The sequence below is a fragment of the Triticum urartu genome, chromosome 2A (assembly GCF_056163025.1).
Source record: "Triticum urartu cultivar PI428250 chromosome 2A, HENAU_Tu73, whole genome shotgun sequence".
Classification (NCBI taxonomy): domain Eukaryota; kingdom Viridiplantae; phylum Streptophyta; class Magnoliopsida; order Poales; family Poaceae; genus Triticum; species Triticum urartu.
Window position 1 is genome coordinate 528,232,592 of NC_141874.1, and position 20,858 is coordinate 528,253,449.

Here is a 20,858-nt window from a genome sequence, read left to right on the forward strand (position 1 = left end):
CACATACCCCGCAAACATCCAGGAGCACCACTGAACCTTATTTCCACTGCCGCAACCTTCTGTACCCAAGAGATCCCATCTTGGGGCCTTTTCCGGAGCTCCGTCGGAGGGGGCATTGGTCACAGAGGGCCTCTACATCAACTCCATGGCCCCTCCGATGATGTGTGAGTAGTTTACCTCAAACCTTCGGGTCCATAGCTAGTAGCTAGATGGCTTCTTCTCTCTCTTTGGATCTCAATACAAAGTTCTCCTTGATTATCTTGGAGATCTATTCGATGTAACTCTTTTTGCGGTGTGTTTGTCGAGATCCGATGAATTGTGGGTTTATGATCAAGTCTATCTATGAACAATATTTGAATCTTCTCGGAATTCTTTTATGTATGGTTGGTTTATCTTTGCAAGTCTCTTCGAATTATCAGTTTGGTTTGGCCTACTAGATTGATCTTTCTTGCAATAGGAGAAGTGCTTAGCTTTGGGTTCAATCTTGCGGTGCGCAATCCCAGTGACAGAAAGGGAAATGACACGTATTGTATTGTTGCCATCGAGGATAAAAAGATGGGGTTTACATCATATTGCATGAGTTTATCCCTCTACATCATGTCATCTTGCTTAAGGCGTTACTCTGTTCTTATGAACTTAATACTCTAGATGCATGCCGGATAGCGGTCGATATGTGGAGTAATAGTTGTAGATGCAGGCAGGAGTCGGTCTACTTGTCACGAGCGTGATGCCTATATACATGATCATGCCTAGATATTCTCATAATTATTCGCTTTTCTATCAATTGCTCGACGGTAATTTGATCACCCACCGTAATACTTATGCTATCTTGAGAGAAGCCACTAGTGAAACCTATGGCCCCCGGGTCTATTTTCCATCATACAAGTTTCCAATCTATTTTATTTTGCAATCTTTACTTTCAATCTATATCATAAAAATACCAAAAATATTTATCTTATTATTATCATCTCTATCAGATCTCACTCTTGTAAGTGGCCATGAAGGTATTGAAAACCCCTTTATCGCGTTGGTTGCGAGGTTCTTATTTGTTTGTGTAGGTACGAGGTGACTCGCGTGTGGTCTCCTACTGGATTGATACCTTGGTTCTCAAAAACCGAGGGAAATACTTACGCTGCATTACTGCATCACCCTTTCCTCTTCAAGGGAAAACCAACGCAGTGCTCAAGAGGTAGCAGCAACACCCCGACAACTCAAGAGCTGCGCGAAGTCGCGAATAAGTTTGCCCCTAGAGTACTTTGTATAGTTGAAACCCAGATCAATGGGGAGATGATACGTCTCCAACGTATCTATAATTTTTGATCGTTCGATGCTATTATATTATCTGTTTTGGATGTTTAATGGGCTTTAATATGCTCTTTTATATTATTTTTAGACTAACCTATTAACCGGAGGCCCAGTGCCAATTGCTGTTTTTTTGCCTATTTCAGTGTTTCACAGAAAAGGAATATCAGATGGAATCCAAACGGAACGAAACCTTCGCGAGGATCTTTCTTGGAACAAACGCAATCCAGGAGACTTGGAGTGGAAGTCAGAGACGCAACGAGGCGACCACGAGGCAGGAGGGCGCGCCCCCACCCTCGTGGGACCCTCGTAGCTCCACCGACCCACTTCTTTCGCCTATATATACTGTTATACCCTAAAAACATCCAGGAGAGCCATGAAACCACTTTTCCACCGCCGCAACCTTCTGTACCCGTGAGATCACATCTGGGGCCTTTTCCGACGATCTGCTAGAGGGGGATTCGATCACAGAGGGCTTCTACATCAACACCATAGCCTCTCCGATGATGTGTGAGTATTTTACCGCAGACCTTTGGGTCCATAGTTATTAGCTAGATGGTTTCTTCTCTCTCTTTGGTTTTCAATAAAATTATCCTCGATGTTCTTAGAGATCTATTCGATGTAACATTCTTTTGCGGCGTGTTTGCCGAGATCCGATGAATTGTGGGTTTATGATCAAGATTATCTATGAACAATATTTGATTCTTCTCTAAATTCTTATATGCATGATTTGATATCTTTGCAAGTCTCTTCAATTTATCGGTTTAGTTTGGCCTACTAGATTGATCTTTCTTGCAATGGGAGAAGTGCTTAGCTTTGGGTCCAATCTTGCGGTGTCCTTTCCCAGTGACAGCAGGGGCAACAAGGCATGTATTGTATTGTATTGTATTGTTTCCATCGAGGATAAAAAGATGCGGTTTAAATCATATTGCTTGAGTTTATCCCTCTACATCATGTCATCTTGCCTAATGCGTTACTCTGTTCTTATGAACTTAATACTCTAGATGCATGCTGGATAGCGGTCGATGTGTGGAGTAATAGTAGTAGATGCATAATCGTTTTGGTCTACTTGACACAGACGTGATGCCTATGGTCATGATCATGCCTAGATATTCTCATAACTATGCGCTTTTCTATCAACTGCTCGGCGGTAATTTGATCACCCACCATAATATATGCTATCATGAGAGAAGCCACTAGTGAAACCTATGGCCCCCGGGTCTATTTTACATCATATTAGTTTCCCGTCAACTTTTCGCCGTTTATTTTGCAATCTTTACTTTCCAATCTATACAACAAAAATACCAAAAAATATTTATCTTATTATCTCTATCAGATCTCACTTTTGCAAGTGGCCGTGAAGGGATTGACAACCCCTTTATCGCGTTGGTTACAAGGTTCTTGATTGTTTGTGCAGGTACTAGGCGATTTGCGTGTTGTCTCCTACTGGATTGATACCTTGGTTCTCAAAAACCGAGGAAAATACTTAAGCTACTTTGTTGCATCACCCTTTCCTCTTCAAGGGAAAACCAACACATGCTCAAGAGGTAGCAAGAAGGATTTCTGGAGCCGTTGCCGGGCAGATCTACGCTCAAGTCAAGACATACCAAGTACCCATCACAAACTCTTATTCCTCGTATTACATTATTTTCCATTTCCCTCTTGTTTCCTCTCCCCCACTTCACCTTTGCCGTTTTATTCGCCCCTTTTCCGTTCGTCTCTTTTCGCTTGCCTCTTGTGTGTCCGTGTGTTAGATCATTTGCTTCGTCGTCATGACTAGCCCTCTCTCCCTTCCTTTGTCTCCCGATTTTGAAGTTCTTCACTTCAAACAAAGACAAGGAGAAAACTTAAAAATATTATTGGTATAGGATGATAGAATCCTATCGTAGTTGCACTATAGAGGGAGATTTCAAGATTTTACTTCGTAATTTTTATGTTGGGCTAACCATATCCCATAGACAACTCTTGGATTTTTCCACTAAAGGGAATTTTATCGAAATTGATCCTAGTATTGCTTATGAAATTATAGAGGGAATAGTGGGAGTATTACACCCACAAAAGGGGATACCCCTTACTCAAGAAGGAACCCAAGTTTTAGAGAAATTATGCGAATTGCAAAAATCTATTGAACCTCTTAAAAATGACGGTGGAAACCTTCACCGCATGAATACGTTGATCACACTTTGCAATAAGCGGTTGGATGCTCTAGATCTAAAAATCTCCGAGCATGAAGGGAAACGTAAGGAAACTCCTGGATCCAAGCATAACTCCATTAAAAAGATAAATACCAAAGATGGCAATACCTGGAGCTATTCTTGTTTTATGCCTAGCTAGGGGCGTTAAACGATAGCGCTTGTTGGGAGGCAACTCAATTTTTATTTCTGTTACTGTTTAGTAATAAATAATTCATCTATGCTATGTTATGATTGTGTTTTTTTATGTTTTAGTTAGTGTTTGTGCCAAGTAAAGCCTTTAGGATCTTCTTGGACGAGTGTTGTTTGATCTTGCTGGAAAAAACAGAAAGTATGTGCTCACGAGAATAATTTTCATTTTTTACCAGAGAGCGATAAAATACCAATTCCAACTGAAGTAGATCAATATACAAATTATTTAGGTCTTCCTGATTTATCAGAATTTTTGGATTTACAGAAGTATACGAAACCTCCAGATTTCTACAGACTGTTCTGTTTTTGACAGATTCTGTTTTTCGTGTGTTGTTTGCTTATTTTGATGAATCTATGGCTAGTATCGGGGGGGTATGAACCATAGAGAAGTTGGAATACAGTAGGTTTAATACCAATATAAATAAATAATGAGTTCATTATAGTACCTTAAAGTGGTGGTTTTTTTTCTTATACTAACGGAGCTCATGAGATTTTCTGTTGAGTTTTGTGTTGTGAAGTTTTCAAGTTTTTGGGTAAAGATTTGATGGATTTTGGAACAAGGAGTGGCAAGAGCCTAAGCTTGGGGATGCCCAAGCCACCCAAGGTAAAATTCAAGGACAACCAAAATCCTAAGCTTGGGGATGCCCCGGAAGGCATCCCCTCTTTCGTCTTCGTCTATCGGTAACTTTACTTGAGGCTATATTTTTATTCACCACATGGTATGTGTTTTGCTTGGAGCGTCTTGTATGATTTGAGTCTTTGCTTTTTAGTTTACCACAATCATCCTTCCCGTACACACCTTTTGGAGAGACACACATGAATCAGAATTTATTAGAAAACTCTATGTGCTTCATTTATATCTTTTGAGCTAGATAATATTGCTCTAGTGGTTCACTTATATCTTTTTAGAGCACGGTGGTGGTTTTATATTATAGAAATTATTGATCTCTCATGCTTCACTAATATTATTTTGAGAGTCTCTTAGAACAGCATGGTAATTTGCTTTGGCTATAAAATTAGTCCTAATATGATAGGCATCCAAGATGGGTCTAATAAAAACTTTCATATAGAGTGCATTAAACACTATGAGAAGTTTGATACTTGATAATTGTTTTGAGATATAAAGATGGTAATATTAGAGTCGTGCTAGTTGAGTAATTGTGAAATTGAGAAATACTTGTGTTGAGGTTTGCAACTCCCGCCGCATGCACGTATGGTAACTGTTGTGTGACAAATTTGAAGCATGAGGTGTTCTTTGATTGCTTTCCTTATGAGTGGTGGTCGGGGACGAGCGATGGTCTTTTCCTACCAATCTATCCCCCTAGGAGCATACATGTAGTGCTTTGGGTTTGATGACTTGTAGATTTTTGCAATAAGTATGTGAGTTCTTTATGACTAATGTTGAGTCCATGGATTATACGCACTCTCACCCTTCCATCATTGCTAGCCTCTTCGGTACTGTGCATTGCCCTTTCTCACCTCGAGAGTTGGTGCAAACTTCGCCAGTGCATCCAAACCCCGTGATATGATACGCTCAATCACACATAAGCCTCCTTATATCTTCCTCAAAACAGCCACCATACCTACTTATTATGGCATTTCCATAGCCTTTTCGAGATATATTGCCATGCAACTTTCCACCGTTCCGTTTATTATGAGACGCTTCCTCATTGTCATATTGCCTTGCATGATCATATAGTTGACATCGTATTTGTGGCAAGGCCACCATTCATTTTTCATACATGTCACTCTTGATTCATTGCAAATCCTGGTACACTACTGATACGTCTTCAACGTATCTATAATTTTTATTGTTCCATGCTATTATATTATCTGTTTTGGATGTTTAATGGGCTTTACTATGCACTTTTATATTATTTTTGGGACTAACCTATTAACCGAAGGCTGATAACCCACAAGTATAGGGGATCGCAACATTTTTCGAGGGTAGAGTATTCAACCCAAATTTATTGATTCAACACAAGGGGAGCCAAAGAATATTCTCAAGTAATAGCAGCTGAGTTGTCAATTCAACCACACCTGGAAACTTAATATCTGCAGCAAAGTGTTTAGTAGCAAAGTAATATGATAGTAGTGGTAACGGTAGCAAAAGGTAATGATAGCAAAAGGTAATATTGATGAAAACATAATAGGTCCAGATCTGAAATCATGGCACTCGGGCCCTAGTGACAAGCATTAAGCATAGCAAAGTCATCGCAACATCAATCTCAAAACATAGTGGATACTAGGGATCAAACCCTAACAAACCTAACTCGATTACATGATAAATCTCATCCAACCCATCACCGTTGCTACCTCTTGAGCACTGCGTTGGTTTTCCCCGAAGAGGAAGGGATGATGCAGCAAAGTAGCGTAAGTATTTCCCTCAGTTTTCGAGAACCAAGGTATCAATCCAGTAGGAGGCTACACGCGAGTCCCTCGTACCTGCACAATATAAACAAATCCTCGCAACCAACGTGAATAGGGGTTGTCAATCCCTACACGGCCACTTACGAGAGTGAAATCTGATAGATATGATAAGATAATATTTTTGGTATTTTTGTGATAAATATGCAAAGTAAAATAAAGGCAAAGTAAAAAAGCAAATGAAGTAACTAAGTAGTAGGAGATCAATATGATAAAGATAGACCCGGGGGCCATAGGTTTCACTAGTGGCTTCTCTCGAGAGCATAAGTATTCTACGTTGGGTGAACAAATTACTGTTGAGCAATTGACAGAATTGAGCATAGTTATGAGAATATCTAGGTATGATCATGTATATAGGCATCACGTCCGAGACAAGTAGACCGACTCCTGCTTGCATCTACTACTATTACTCCACTCATCGACCGCTATGCAGCATGCATCTAGAGTATTAAGTTAAAAACAGAGTAACGCCTTAAGCAAGATGACATGATGTAGAGGGATAGACTCATGCAATATGAAGAAAACCCCATCTTGTTATCCTCGATGGCAACAATACAATACGTGCCTTGCTGCCCCTACTGTTACTGGGAAAGGACACCACAAGATTGAACCCAAAGCTAAGCACTTCTCCCATTGAAAGAAAGATCAATCTAGTAGGCCAAACCAAACTGATAATTCGAAGAGACTTGCAAAGATAACCAATCATACATAAAAGAATTCAGAGAAGATTCAAATATTGTTCATAGATAGACTTGATCATAAACCCACAATTCATCGGTCTCAACAAACACACCGCAAAAAGAAGATTACATCGAATAGTTCTCCATAAGAGAGGGGGAGAACATTGTATTGAGATCCAAAAAGAGAGAAGAAGCCATCTAGCTACTAACTATGGACCCGCAGGTCTGAGGTAAACTACTCACACTTCATCGGAGAGGCTATGGTGTTGATGTAGAAGCCCTCCGTGATCGATGCCCCCTCCGGTGGAGCTCCGGAACAGGCCCCAAGATGGGATGTCGTGGATACAGAAAGTTGTGGTGGTGGAATTAGGTTTTTGGCTCTGTATCTGATCGTTTGGGGGTACGTAGGTATATATAGGAGGAAGGAGTACGTCGGTGGAGAAACAGGGGGCCCACGAGGGTGGAGGGTGCGCCTGGTGGGGGTGGGCGCGCCCCCTACCTCGTGGCCTCCTCTTTTGTGTCTTGACGTAGGGTCCAAGTCTCCTGGGTCTTGTTTGTTGAGAAAATCACGTTCCCGAAGGTTTCATTCCGTTTGGACTCCGTTTGATATTCCTTTTCTTCAAAACCCTAAAACAGGCAAAAAACAGCAATTCTGGGCTGGGCCTCCGGTTAATAGGTTACTCCCAAATATAATATAAAAGTGGAAAATAAAGCCCAATAATGTCCAAAACAGTAGATAATATAGCATGGAGCAATCAAAAATTATAGATACGTTGGAGACGTATCAAGCATCCCCAAGCTTAATTCCTGCTCGTCCTCGAGTAGGTAAATGATAAAAACAGAATTTTCGACGCGGAGTGCTACTTGGCATAATTTTAATGTAATTCTTCTTAATTGTGGTATGAATATTCAGATCCGAAAGATTCAAGACAAAAGTTTAATGTTGACATAAAAATAATAATACTTCAAGCATACTAACAAAGCAATTATGTCTTCTCAAAATAACATGGCCAAAGAAAGTTATCCCTACAAAATCATATAGTCTGGCTATGCTCCATCTTCACCACACAAAATATTTAAATCATGCACAACCACGATGACAAGCCAAGCAATTGTTTCATACTTTTGACATTCTCTAACTTTTTCAATCTTCATGCAATACATGAGCGGGAGCCATGGATATAGCATTATAGGTGGAATAGAATGGTGGTTGTGGAGAAGACAAAAAGGGAGAAGATAGTCTCACATCAACTAGGCGTATCAACGTGCTATGGAGATTCCCATCAATAGATATCAATGTGAGTGAGTAGGGATTGCCATGCAACAGATGCACTAGAGCTATAAGTATATGAAAGCTCAAAAAGAAACTAAGTGGGTGTGCATCCAACTTGCTTGCTCATGAAGACCTAGGGCATTTTGAGGAAGCCCATCATTGGAATATACAAGCCAAGTTCTATAATGAAAAATTCCCACTAGTGTATGAAAGTGATAACATAGGAGACTCTCTATCATGAATATCATGGTGCTACTTTGAAGCACAAGTGTGGTAAAAGGATAGTAACATTGTCCCTTCTCTCTTTTTCTCTCATTTTTTTATTTGGGCCTTTTCCTTTTCTTTTTTATGGCCTCTTTTCTTTCTCTTTTTTTTATTTTTCGTCCAGAGTCTCATCCCGACTTGTGGGGGAATCATAGTCTCCATCATCCTTTCCTCACTGGGACAATGCTCTAATAATGATGATCATCACACTTTTATTTTTCTTACAACTCAACGATTACAACTCGATACTTAGAACAAAATATGACTCTATGTGAATGCCTCCGACGGTGTACCGGGATATGCAATGAATCAAGAGTGACACGTATGAAAGAATTATGAATGGTGGCTTTGCCACAAATACGATGTCAACTACATGATCATGCTAAGCAATATGACAATGATGGAGTGTGTCATAATAAACGGAACGGTGGAAAGTTGCATGGCAATATATCTCGGAATGGCTATGGAAATGCCATAATAGGTAGGTATGGTGGCTGTTTTGAGGAAGGTATATGGTGGGTGTATGATACCGGCGAAAGGTGCGCGGTATTAGAGAGGCTAGCAAAGGTGGAAGGGTGAGAGTGCGTATAATCCATGGACTCAACATTAGTCATAAAGAACTCATATACTTATTGCAAAAATCTACAAGTTATCAAAGCAAAGTATTACGCGCATGCTCCTAGGGGGATAGATTGGTAGGAAAAGACCATCGCTCGTCCCCGACCGCCACTCATAAGGAAGATAGTCAATAAATATATCATACCCCGACCTCATCACATAACGGTTCACCATACGTGCATGCTACGGGAATCACAAACTTTAACACAAGTATTTCTCAAATTCACAACTACTCAACTAGCACAACTTTAATATCATCATCTTTATATCTCAAAACAAATATCAAGTATCAAACTTCTCATAGTATTCAACACACTCATAAGAAAGTTTTATTATTAATCTTGTATACCAAGCATATTGAGACTTTAAGCAAATTACCATGCTTTTTAAGACTCTCAAAATAATCTAAGTGAAGCATGAGAGATCAATAGTTTCTGTAAAACAAATCCACCACCGTGCTCTAAAAGATATAAGTGAAGTACTAGAGCAAAACTACATAACTCAAAAGATATAAGCGAAGCACATAGAGTATTCTAACAAATTCCAAATCATGTATGGCTATCTCAAAAGGTGTGTACAGCAAGTATGATTGTGGTAAACTAACAAATAAAGACTCAAATCATACAAGACGCTCCAAGCAAAACACATATCATGTGGTGAATAAAAATATAGCTCCAAGTAAAGTTACCAATAGAAGTAGACGAAAGAGGGGATGCCTTCCGGGGCATCCCCAAGCTTTGGCTTTTAGGTGTCCTTAGATTATATTGGGGGTGCCATGGGAATCCCCAAGCTTAGGCTCTTGCCACTCCTTGTTCCATAATTCATCAAATCTTTACCCAAAACTTGAAAACTTCACAACACAAAACTTAAAGTAGAAAATCTCGTGAGCTCCGTTAGCGAAAGAAAATAAAAGACCACTTCAAGATACTGTAATGAACTCATTATTTATTTATATTGGTGTTATACCTACTGAATTCCAACTTCTCTATGGTTTATAAACTATTTTACTAGCCATAGATTCATCAAAATAAGCAAACAACACACGAAAAACAGAATCTGTCAAAAACAGAACAGTCTGTAGTAATCTGTAGCTAGCGCAAGATCTGGAACCCCAAAAATTCTAAAATAAATTTCTGGACGTGAGGAATTTATCTAGTAATCATCTTCAAAAAGAATTAACTAAATAGCACTCTCCAAATAAAAATGGCAGCAGTTCTCGTGAGCGCTAAAGTTTCTGTTTTTTTACAGCAAGTCCCCAAGTCTTCCCAACGGTTCTACTTGGCAAAAACACTAATTAAATACAAAAAACAAAACCAAAACAGAGGATAGATAAATTATTTATTACTAAACAGGAGAAGAAAGCAAGAAATAAAAATAAAATTGGGTTGCCTCCCAATAAGCGCTATCGTTTAACGCCCCTAGCTAGGCATAACAAGCAAGAATAGATCTAGGTAATTTAATTTTCTTTCTAGGACAGTGTTCCATGCCTTTCCTTAATGGAAATTGGAATCTAATATTTCCTTTCTTCATATCAATAATTGCACCAATCGTTCTAAGGAAAGGTCTACCAAGAATAATAGGACATGAAGGATTGCAATCTATGTCAAGAACAATAAAATCTGCGGGCAGATAATTCCTATTTGCAACAATAAGAACATCATTAATTCTTACCATAGGTTTCTTAATAGTGGAATCCGCAAGGTGCAAATTTAGAGAGCAATCATCAAAATCACAGAAACCTAACAAATCACACAAAGTCTTTGGAATCGTGGAAACACTAGCACCCAAATCACATAAAGCATAGCATTCATGATCTTTAATTTTAATTTTAATAGTTGGTTCCCACTCATCATAAAGTTTTCTAGGGATAGAAACTTCCAATTCAAGTTTTTCTTCATAATATTGCATCAAGGCATCAACGATATTTTTAGTAAGCGCTTTATTTTGACTATAAGCATGAGGAGAATTTAGCACGGATTGCAACAAGGAAATACAATCAATCAAAGAGCAATTTTCATAGTTAAATTCCTTGAAATCCATAATAGTGGGTTTAGCAACATCTAGGGTTTTAATTTCTTCAATCCCACTTTTATCAATTTTAGCATCAAGATTAGCAAATTCCAAATTCTTGGAACGCCTTCTAGGTAAAGGTGGATCATATTCAGTCCCATCATTATCAAGATTCATATTGCAAAACAAAGATTTAATAGGGGACACATCAATAACTTTTAGATCTTCATCTTTATTTTCATAGCAATCTGGTTTAGTGGCCATCCTATTAACTAAGGTGGCTTGCTTATCCGAAATTTCAGCGGTCAACTTTTCAAGACGAGCAATTTGGGATCTCAAACCATCGAATTCTTTAGACACATCATCAAGCTCTTTATTCATAAAACTCATAAAACTTTTTTGTTCCTTAAGCTCGTTTCTAAAGAAACTATTATGTTCAAATTGCAAAACCATAAAGCTCCTGACATTGCTTTCGATCTCTTCTAATCTTTTAAGGTGAAGATCACCAAATTTAGGTAGAGCCATCATGACAAGCAAGCAAACTAACACACAAGCAAACAAAAAGCAAGCAGGCAAAAAGAGGCAAATAGAGAAAGAGAGGGAGGATAGAGAGAGAGGGCGAGTAAAACGACAAGGGTGAAGTGGGGGGGGGGAGAGGAAAACGAGAGGCAAATGGAAAATAATGTAATGCGGGAGATAAGGGTATGTGATGGGTACTTGGTATGTTGACTTTTGCGTAGACCTCCCCGGCAACGGCGCCAGAAATCCTTCTTGCTACCTCTTGAGCACTGCGTTGGTTTTCCGCGAAGAGGAAGGGATGATGCAACAAAGTAGCGTAAGTATTTCCCTCAGTTTTTGAGAACCAAGGTATCAATCCAGTAGGAGGCTACGCGCGAGTCCCTTGTACCTGCACAATACAAATAAATCCTCGCAACCAACGCGAATAGGGATTGTCAATCCCTACACGGCCACTTACGAGAGTGAGATCTGATAGATATGATAAGATAATATTTTTGATATTTTTGTGATAAAGATGCAAAGTAAAATAAAGGCAAAGTAAAAAAGCAAAGGAAATAACTAAGTAGTAGGAGATCAATATGATAAAGATAGACCCGGGGGCCATAGGTTTCACTAGTGGCTTCTCTCGAGAGCATAAGTATTCTACGGTGGGTGAACAAATTACTGTTGAGCAATTGACAGAATTGAGCATAATTATGAGAATATCTAGGTATGATCACGTATATAGGCATCACGTTCGAGACAAGTAGACCAACTCCTGCCTGCATCTACTACTATTACTCCACTCATCGACCGCTATCCAGCATGCATCTAGAGTATTAAGTTAAAAACAAAGTAACGCCTTAAGCAAGATGACATGATGTAGAGAGATAGACTCATGCAATATGAAGAAAACCCCATCTTGTTATCCTCGATGGCAACAATACAATACGTGCCTTGCTGCCCCTACTGTCACTGGGAAAGGACACCGCAAGATTGAACCCAAAGCTAAGCACTTCTCCCATTGCAAGAAATATCAACCTAGTAGGCCAAACCAAACTGATAATCGAAGAGACTTGCAAAGATAACCAATCATACATAAAAGAATTCAGAGAAGATTCAAATATTGTTCATAGATAGACTTGATCATAAACCCACAATTCATCGATCTCAACAAACACACCGCAAAAAGAAGATTACATCAAATAGTTCTCCACAAGAGAGGGGGAGAACATTGTATTGAGATCCAAAAAGAGAGAAGAAGCCATCTAGCTACTAACTATGGACCGGTCTGAGGTAAACTACTCACACTTCATCGGAGAGGCTATGGTGTTGATGTAGAAGCCCTCCGTGATCGATGCCCCCTCCGGCGGAGCTCCGGAACAGGCCCCAAGATGGGATCTCATGGATACAAAAAGTTGCGGTGGTGGAATTAGATTTTTGGCTCCGTATCTGATCGTTTGGGGGTACGTAGGTATATATAGGAGGAAGGAGTACATCGGTGGAGCAACAGGGGGCCCACGAGGGTGGAGGGCGCGCCTGGTGGGGGTGGGCGCGCCCCCTACCTCATGGCCTCCTCTTTGGTGTCTTGACGTAGGGTCCAAGTCTCCCGGGTCTTGTTTGTTGAGAAGATCACGTTCCCGAAGGTTTCATTCCGTTTGGACTCCGTTTGATATTCCTTTTCTTCGAAACCCGAAAACAGGCAAAAAACAGCAATTCTGGGCTGGGCCTTCGGTTAATAGGTTAGTCCCAAAAATAATATAAAAGTGGAAAATAAAGCCCAATAATGTCCAAAACAGTAGATAATATAGCATGGAGCAATCAAAAATTATAGATACGTTGGAGACGTATCAACCGTCCAGCAAGCCTACGATGGAATTACTCACGCACGGCAGTGAGCATCATGAAATTGGTGATGGAGGAAGGTTGATGATGATGATGGCGACGGATTCCCCTCTCCGGAGCCCCGAACGGACTCTAGATCAGCCCCCCGAGAGGTTTTAGGGCTTGGCGGCGGCTCCGTATCGTAAAACGCGATGAATCCTTCTCTCTTATTTTTTTTCTCCCCAAAAGCAAATATATAGAGTTGGAGTTGAGGTCAGAGGAGCTCCAGGGGGCCCATGAGGTAGGGGGCGCGCCCAGGGGGGCAGGCGCGCCCCCACCCTCGTGGCTAGGGTGTGGGCCCCCTAGTCTTCATATTTTGCAAGGATTTTTTTTTCCAAAATGATGTTTCGTGAAGTTTCAGATCATTCCGAGAACTTTTGTTTCTGCACATAAATAACACCATGGCAATTCTGCTGAAAATAGCGTCAGTCCGGGTTAGTTCCATTCAAATCATGCAAGTTAGAGTCCAAAACAAGGGCAAAAGTGTTTGGAAAAGTAGATACGACGGAGACGTATCAACTCCCCCAAGCTTAAACCTTTGCTTGTCCTCAAGTAATTCAGTTGACAAACTGAAAGTGATAAAGAAAAACTTTTACAAACTCTGTTTGCTCTTGTTTTAAATATGTAAAGCCATCATTCAAGTTTTCAGCAAAGATTATGAACTAACCAAATACAAAATAACGCTTAGGTCTCATGTTTACTCAAATCAATGGCATAATCAACTAGCGAGCAATAATAATAAATCTCGGATGACAACACTTTCTCAAAACAATCATAATATGATATAACAAGATGGTATCTCGCTAGCCCTTTCTGAGACCGCAAAACATAAATGCAGAGCACCTTTAAAGATCAAGGACTGACTAGACATTGTAATTCATGGTAAAAGAGATCCAGTCAAGTCATACTCAATGTAAACTAATAGTAATGAATGCAAATGACAGTTGTGCTCTCCGGCTAGTGCTTTTTAATAAGAGGATGATGACTCAACATAAAAGTAAATAGATAGGCCCTTCGCAGAGGGAAGCAGGGATTTGTAGAGGTGCCAGAGCTCGGTTTTGAAATAGAGGTGAATAATATTTTGAGCGGTATACTTTCATTGTCAACATAACAACCAAGGGATGGCGATATCTTCCATGCTACACACATTATAGGCGGTTCCCAAAAAGAATGGTAAAGTTTATACTCCCCCTCCACCAACAAGCATCAATCCATGGCTTGCTCGAAACAACGAGTGCCTCCAACTAACAAGAGTCCCAGGGGGAGTTTTGTTTGCAATTATTTTGATTTGATTTGCATAAAGCATGGGACCGGGCATCCCGGTGTCCAGCCATTTTCTCGTGGGTGAGGAGTGGAGTCCACTCCTCTTGAGAATAACCCACCTAACATGGAAGATACGGACAACCCTAGTTGATACATGAGCTATTCGAGCATACAAAACAGGATATTTATTTGAAGGTTTAGAGTTTGGCACATACAAATTTACTTGGAACGGCAGGTAGATACCGTATATAGGTAGGTATGGTGGACTCATATGGAATAACTTTGGGGTTTATGGGATTGGATGCACAAGCAGTATTCCTTCTTAGTGCAGGTGAAGGCTAGAAAAAGACTGGAAAGCGACCAGCTAGAGAGCGACAACAGTCATGAACATGCATTAAAATTAATCAACACCAAATGCAAGCATGAGTAGGATATAATGCACCATGAACATAAATATCGTAGATGCTATGTTGATTTTGTTTCAACTACATGCGTGAACATGTGCCAAGTCAAGCCACTCAAATCGTTCAAAAGAGGATACCACCCTATCATACCACATCACAACCATTTTAATAGCATGTTGGCACGCAAGGTAAACCATTATAAGCTCCTAGCTAATTAAGCATGGCACAAGAAACTATGATCTCTAGTTGTCATTGCAAACATGTTTATTCATAATAGGCTGAATCAGGAACGATGAACTAATCATATTTAAAAAAACAAGAGAGGTTGAGTTCATACCAACTTTTCTCATCTCAGTCAGTCCATCATATATCGTCATAATTGCCTTTCACTTGCACGACCGAATGATGTGAATAATATAAGAGTGCACGTGCATTGAACTAAGCTGGAATCTGCGAGCATTTAATAAACAGGAGAAGACAAGGCAATATGGGCTCTTTTGTCAGATCAACAATAATGCATATAAGAGCCACTTCAACAATTTAATTATGGTCTTCTCCTATCGACCCCCAAAGAAAAGAAAAGAAATAAAACTATTTACACGGGAAAGCTCCCAACAAGCAAAAGAAGAACAAGAAATCTTGTTGGGTTTTCTCTTTTTTTATTACTACTATAAGCATGGAAATTAAAACTAGCTAAAAGCTACAACTATTTTTTTTGGTTTTTCTTAAGGTTTATTAAACACACAAGAAGAAAGCATAAAAAGGAAATAAACTAGCATGGATGATACAATGAAAAAGTATGAGCACCGACACCTAACAATGAGTGTGTGAACATAAATGTAATGTCGGTGAGAAATACGTACTCCCCCAAGCTTAGGCTTTTGGCCTAAGTTGGTCTATGGCCACGGCTGGCCTGGCGGATATCCATAGTAATAGTTGGGGTCGTACTGCGAAGAAGAAGACTCTGATTGCCACTAGTTGTCAATCATCTCTGGATCCCACTGGTAATTAGACTGTCGTGGAGGATCAACTTGTGGTTCCGACTCTAGCTCTGTGGCTGATGTAGGGTTCCGGTAGGCGTGAATAGCCTCTAACGGAACAAGGTACTTGCCTGCATATAAATCAAACAAGGAAGGAGCAGGCAGCGTAATAGTCTTAGGATGATGTTTATCAAAAAAGAATTTGTATTTAAGCTCCCCTTCCCTATTCTTAACAATAAAATCGTGTGCCACCATACTCTTATAATCTAAATAAATAGGGGGCAGCAATTTTTCTTCCTTCTCGTAATGCCTAATAGGTATGTTAAAATGTGCAGCTAGGCGTGAAGCATAGATGCCTCCAAAGATGGGGCCATTTGTACGGTTCAGACTTAACCGTTTAGCAATAATACCGCCCATACTAACAGAGTTATCACAGAATAAACCGTGGAACAAAATAATAATATCAGGAACACTAAGGTTTCCATAGTTTCCATGACCAATTAAGCAACGGCTAACAAATATTGCAAAGTAGCGTAAAACAGGAAAATGTATGCTAGTGATTCGTGCATCGGAAACCTTCCTCATTTCCCCTACAGTGATGGTATCAATAAACCCATCCACATCACCGCGGTGTGGTTCCTCTATTGTGCCCTTGAAAGGGATCAAACAAACCCGACAAAAATCATAAAGTGACATCTCCTTATGCTCATCATATAAATAAGACCCCACCGTAGGTGGTGAGCTCCTAGCATGGAAATGAAATTTTTGCACAAAGATATTGGTGAGTAAGAGATACTGTTCGCGTTGGTCGTGGAGGAAGGCGGTGAGGCCTACATTCTCAGCCAATTCATAAAAATCATCATAAATCCCGGCTGCTCTCAAGATATCATCGGAAGGCCATTCACACGACCGAACCTTCTCAGTGCGAGGCAGATTATATTTGGGCCTCTCTGCTTTTTCATTTTGCTTTTCCTTCGAGCTTCGGCTCGATGAGCCCCTCAAAAAACTCTTCATTATTTTGTGAATTTTTTTTAGTAACTTCAAATAAAAGTGAGCCAAGCTCAACAATATTGATAGCAACTACTCCTACAAGTGCCTAGAGCCTATATCATGCATCAAGACTACTTGGAACCACATAAATTTGACATGCAAGCTCAAGAACAGGGTCACCTAGGTAGCACAAATTTGCAACGAATAAAGCACTAGAACAAAAACTAATTGGACCAATAGAGGAGTCACAAAGCAAGGAACAATCCCCCCAAGCAGTTTTGTGAGAGGTGCTTTGAGCAAGGAGATCGAAAATGGCAGCAAAATGAGCTTGGACTCGGGTTTGAACTGGATAATCGTGTTTGTGGGAGGAAGGAGGAGTGTGTGGGTGTAGGAATAAGTGGAGGAGGGCCACCGTGGGCCCACGAGGCAGGGGGCGCGCCCAGGGGGTAGGGCGCGCCCTCCACCCTCATGGCCAGGTGGATGCCCCCCATGTTGTGTTCTTAGTGCCAAATATTCTCAAATATTCCAGAAAAAATCATATTTAAATTTTAGGGCATTTGGAGAACTTTTATTTTCGGGGTATTTTTATATTGCACGGATAAATCAGATAACAGATGGAAAATACTTATTTTTACTTTATTTAATATAAATAATAGAAAGTAAAAGGAGGGTACAAAAGGTTGTGCCTTCTAGTTTCATCCTTCTCATGCTCATCAAAAGGAATCCACTAACAAGGTTGATCAAGTCTTGTTAACGAACTCATTCCGAATAACATGGAACCGGAGAAATTTCGAATAACACTATGTTACCTCAACGGGGATATGCACATCCCCAACAATAATAATATCATATTTATTCTTGACAGTAGGAAGAGGAAATTCAAAACCTCCAAAAATAATCGATGGAATTTTTCCAATAGAATGGATACTGTGGACTTGAGGTTGTTTCCTCAGAAAGTGTACCGTATGCTCATTACCATTAACATGAAAAGTGACATTGCCTTTGTTGCAATCAATAACAGCCCCTGCAGTATTCAAAAAGGGTCTTCCAAGAATAATAGACATACTATCGTCCTCGAGAATATCAAGAATAACAAAGTCTGTTAAAATAGTAACGTTTGCAACCACAACAGGCACATCCTCACAAATACCGACATGTATAGCAGTTGATTTATCAGCCATTTGCAAAGATATTTCAGTAGGTGTCAACTTATTCAAATCAAGTCTACGATATAAAGAGAGAGGCATAACACTAACACCGGCTCCAAGATCACATAAAGCAGTTTTAACATAGTTTCTTTTAATGGAGAATGGTATAGTGGGTACTCCTGGATCCCCAAGTTTCTTTGGTATTCCACCCTTAAAAGTATAATTAGCAAGCATGGTGGAAATTTCAACTTCCGATATTTTTCTTTTATTAGTAACAATTTCTTTCATATACTTAGCACAAGGATTCATTTTGAGCATATCAGTTAATCGCATACGCAAAAAGATAGGTCTAATCATTTCAGCAAAGCGCTCAAAATCCTCATCATCCTTTTTCTTGGATGGTTTGGGAGGAAAAGGCATGAGTTTCTGAACCCATGGTTCTCTTTCCTTTCTGTGTTTCCTAGCAACAAAGTCTTCCTTATCATAACGTTGATTCTTTGATTGTGGGTTATCAAGATCAATAGCAGGTTCAATTTCTATATCATTATCATTACTAGGTTGAGCATCATCATGAACATCATCATTAACATTGTCACTAGGTTCAGGTTCATTACCAGATTGTGTTTCAGCATTAGAAATAGAAATATCATTTGGATTCTTAGGTGTTTCAGCAATAGGTTCACTAGAAGCATGCAAAGTCCTATCATTTTTCTTTTTCTTCCTTTTACAAGGACTAGGTGCATCTATATTATTTCTCTGAGAATCTTGCTCAATTCTCTTAGGGTGGCCTTCATGATACAGAGGTTCCTGAGTCATTCTACTAGTTCTAGTAGCCACTCTAACAACATAATCATTATTCTTACTATTCAATTCATTGAGCAAATCATTCTGAGCTTTAAGTACTTGTTCTACTTGAGTGGTAACCATAGAAGCATGTTTACTAATGAGTTTAAGTTCACCTTTAACTCTAGACATATAATCACCCAAGTATTCAAGCGTATCGGAATTATATTTCAATTGTCTACCAAAATAAGCATTAAAGTTTTCTTGTTTAACAATGAAATTGTCAAACTCATCTAAGCATTGGTTAGCAAACTTAGTAAGAGGGATTTCAGCTTTATCATATCTATAGAGATAATTTACATTTACTACCTGTGTCGGGTTATCAAGACCACGAGTTTCTTCAATAGGTGATGGATCAAGATCATATGTTTCTTCAACATGTGGTAAATTAAGGCCGTGTATTTCTTCAATAGGAGGTAAATTCTTAACATCTTCAGCTTTAATACCTTTTTCTTTCATAGATTTCTTTGCCTCTTGCATATCTTCAGGACTGAGAAATAGAAAAACCTCTTTTCTTCGGAGTTGGTTTAGGAATAGGCTCAGGAGCTGGCTCAGGAAGTGTCCAATTATTTTCATTTGTCAACATATTATTCAATAGAATTTCAGCTTCATCCGGTGTTCTTTCCCTGAAAATAGAACCAGCACAACTATCCAGGTAATCTCTGGAAGCATCGGTTAGTCCATTATAAAAGATATCAAGTATTTCATTTTTCTTAAGAGGATGATCAGGCAAAGCATTAAGTAACTTGAGAAGCCTCCCCCAAGCTTGTGGGAGACTCTCTTCTTCAATTTGCACATAATTATATATATCCCTCAAAGCAGCTTGTTTCTTATGAGTAGGGAAATATTTAGCAGAGAAGTAATAAATCAGATCCTGGGGACTACTCACACAACCAGGGTCCAGAGAATTAAACCATATCTTAGCATCACCCTTTAATGAGAACGGAAATATTTTAAAGATATAAAGGTAGCGAGATTTCTCATCATTAGTGAACAGGGTGGCTATATCATTTAATTTAGTAAGATGTGCCACAACAGTTTCAGATTCATAGCCATGAAAAGGATCAGATTCATCCAAAGTAATTATATAAGGATCAACAGAGAATTCATAATCCTTATCAGTAACATAGATAGGTGAAGTAGCAAAAGCAGGGACAGGTTTCATTCTAGCATTAAGGGATTGCTGCTTCCATTTAGCTAATAACTTCTTAAGATCATATCTATCTTTGCAAGCAAAGATAGCTTTAGCAATTTCTTCATCCATAACATAGCCCTCAGGCACAACATGCAATTCATATTTATTAGGGGGAGAGTCCTCATCATCACTATCTTCAATATTATCAGTTTCAATAATTCCATTCTCTCTAACCCTAGCAAGTTGTTCATCAAGAAATTCACCAAGTGGCACAGTAGTATCAAGCATATAAGTAGTTTCATCATAAGTATCATGCATAGCAGAAGTGTCATCATCAATAACATGCGACATATCAGAACGAATAGCAGAAGCAGGTTTAGGTGTCGTAAGCTTACTCAAAACAGAAGGTGAATCAAGTGCAGAGCTAGATGGCAGTTCCTTACCTCCCCTCGTAGTTGAGGGATAAATCTTGGTTCTTGGATCTTTCAAGTTCTTCATAATGATAAGCAGATATAAATCCCAAGTGACTCAAAGAATAGAGCTATGATCCCTAGCAACGGCGCCAGCAAATAGTCTTGATAACCCACAAGTATAGGGGATCGCAACAGTTTTCGAGGGTAGAGTATTCAACCCAAATTTATTGATTCGACACAAGGGGAGCCAAAGAATATTCTCAAGTATTAGCAGCTGAGTTGTCAATTCAACCACACCTGGAAACTTAATATCTGCAGCAAAGTGTTTAGTAGCAAAGTAAT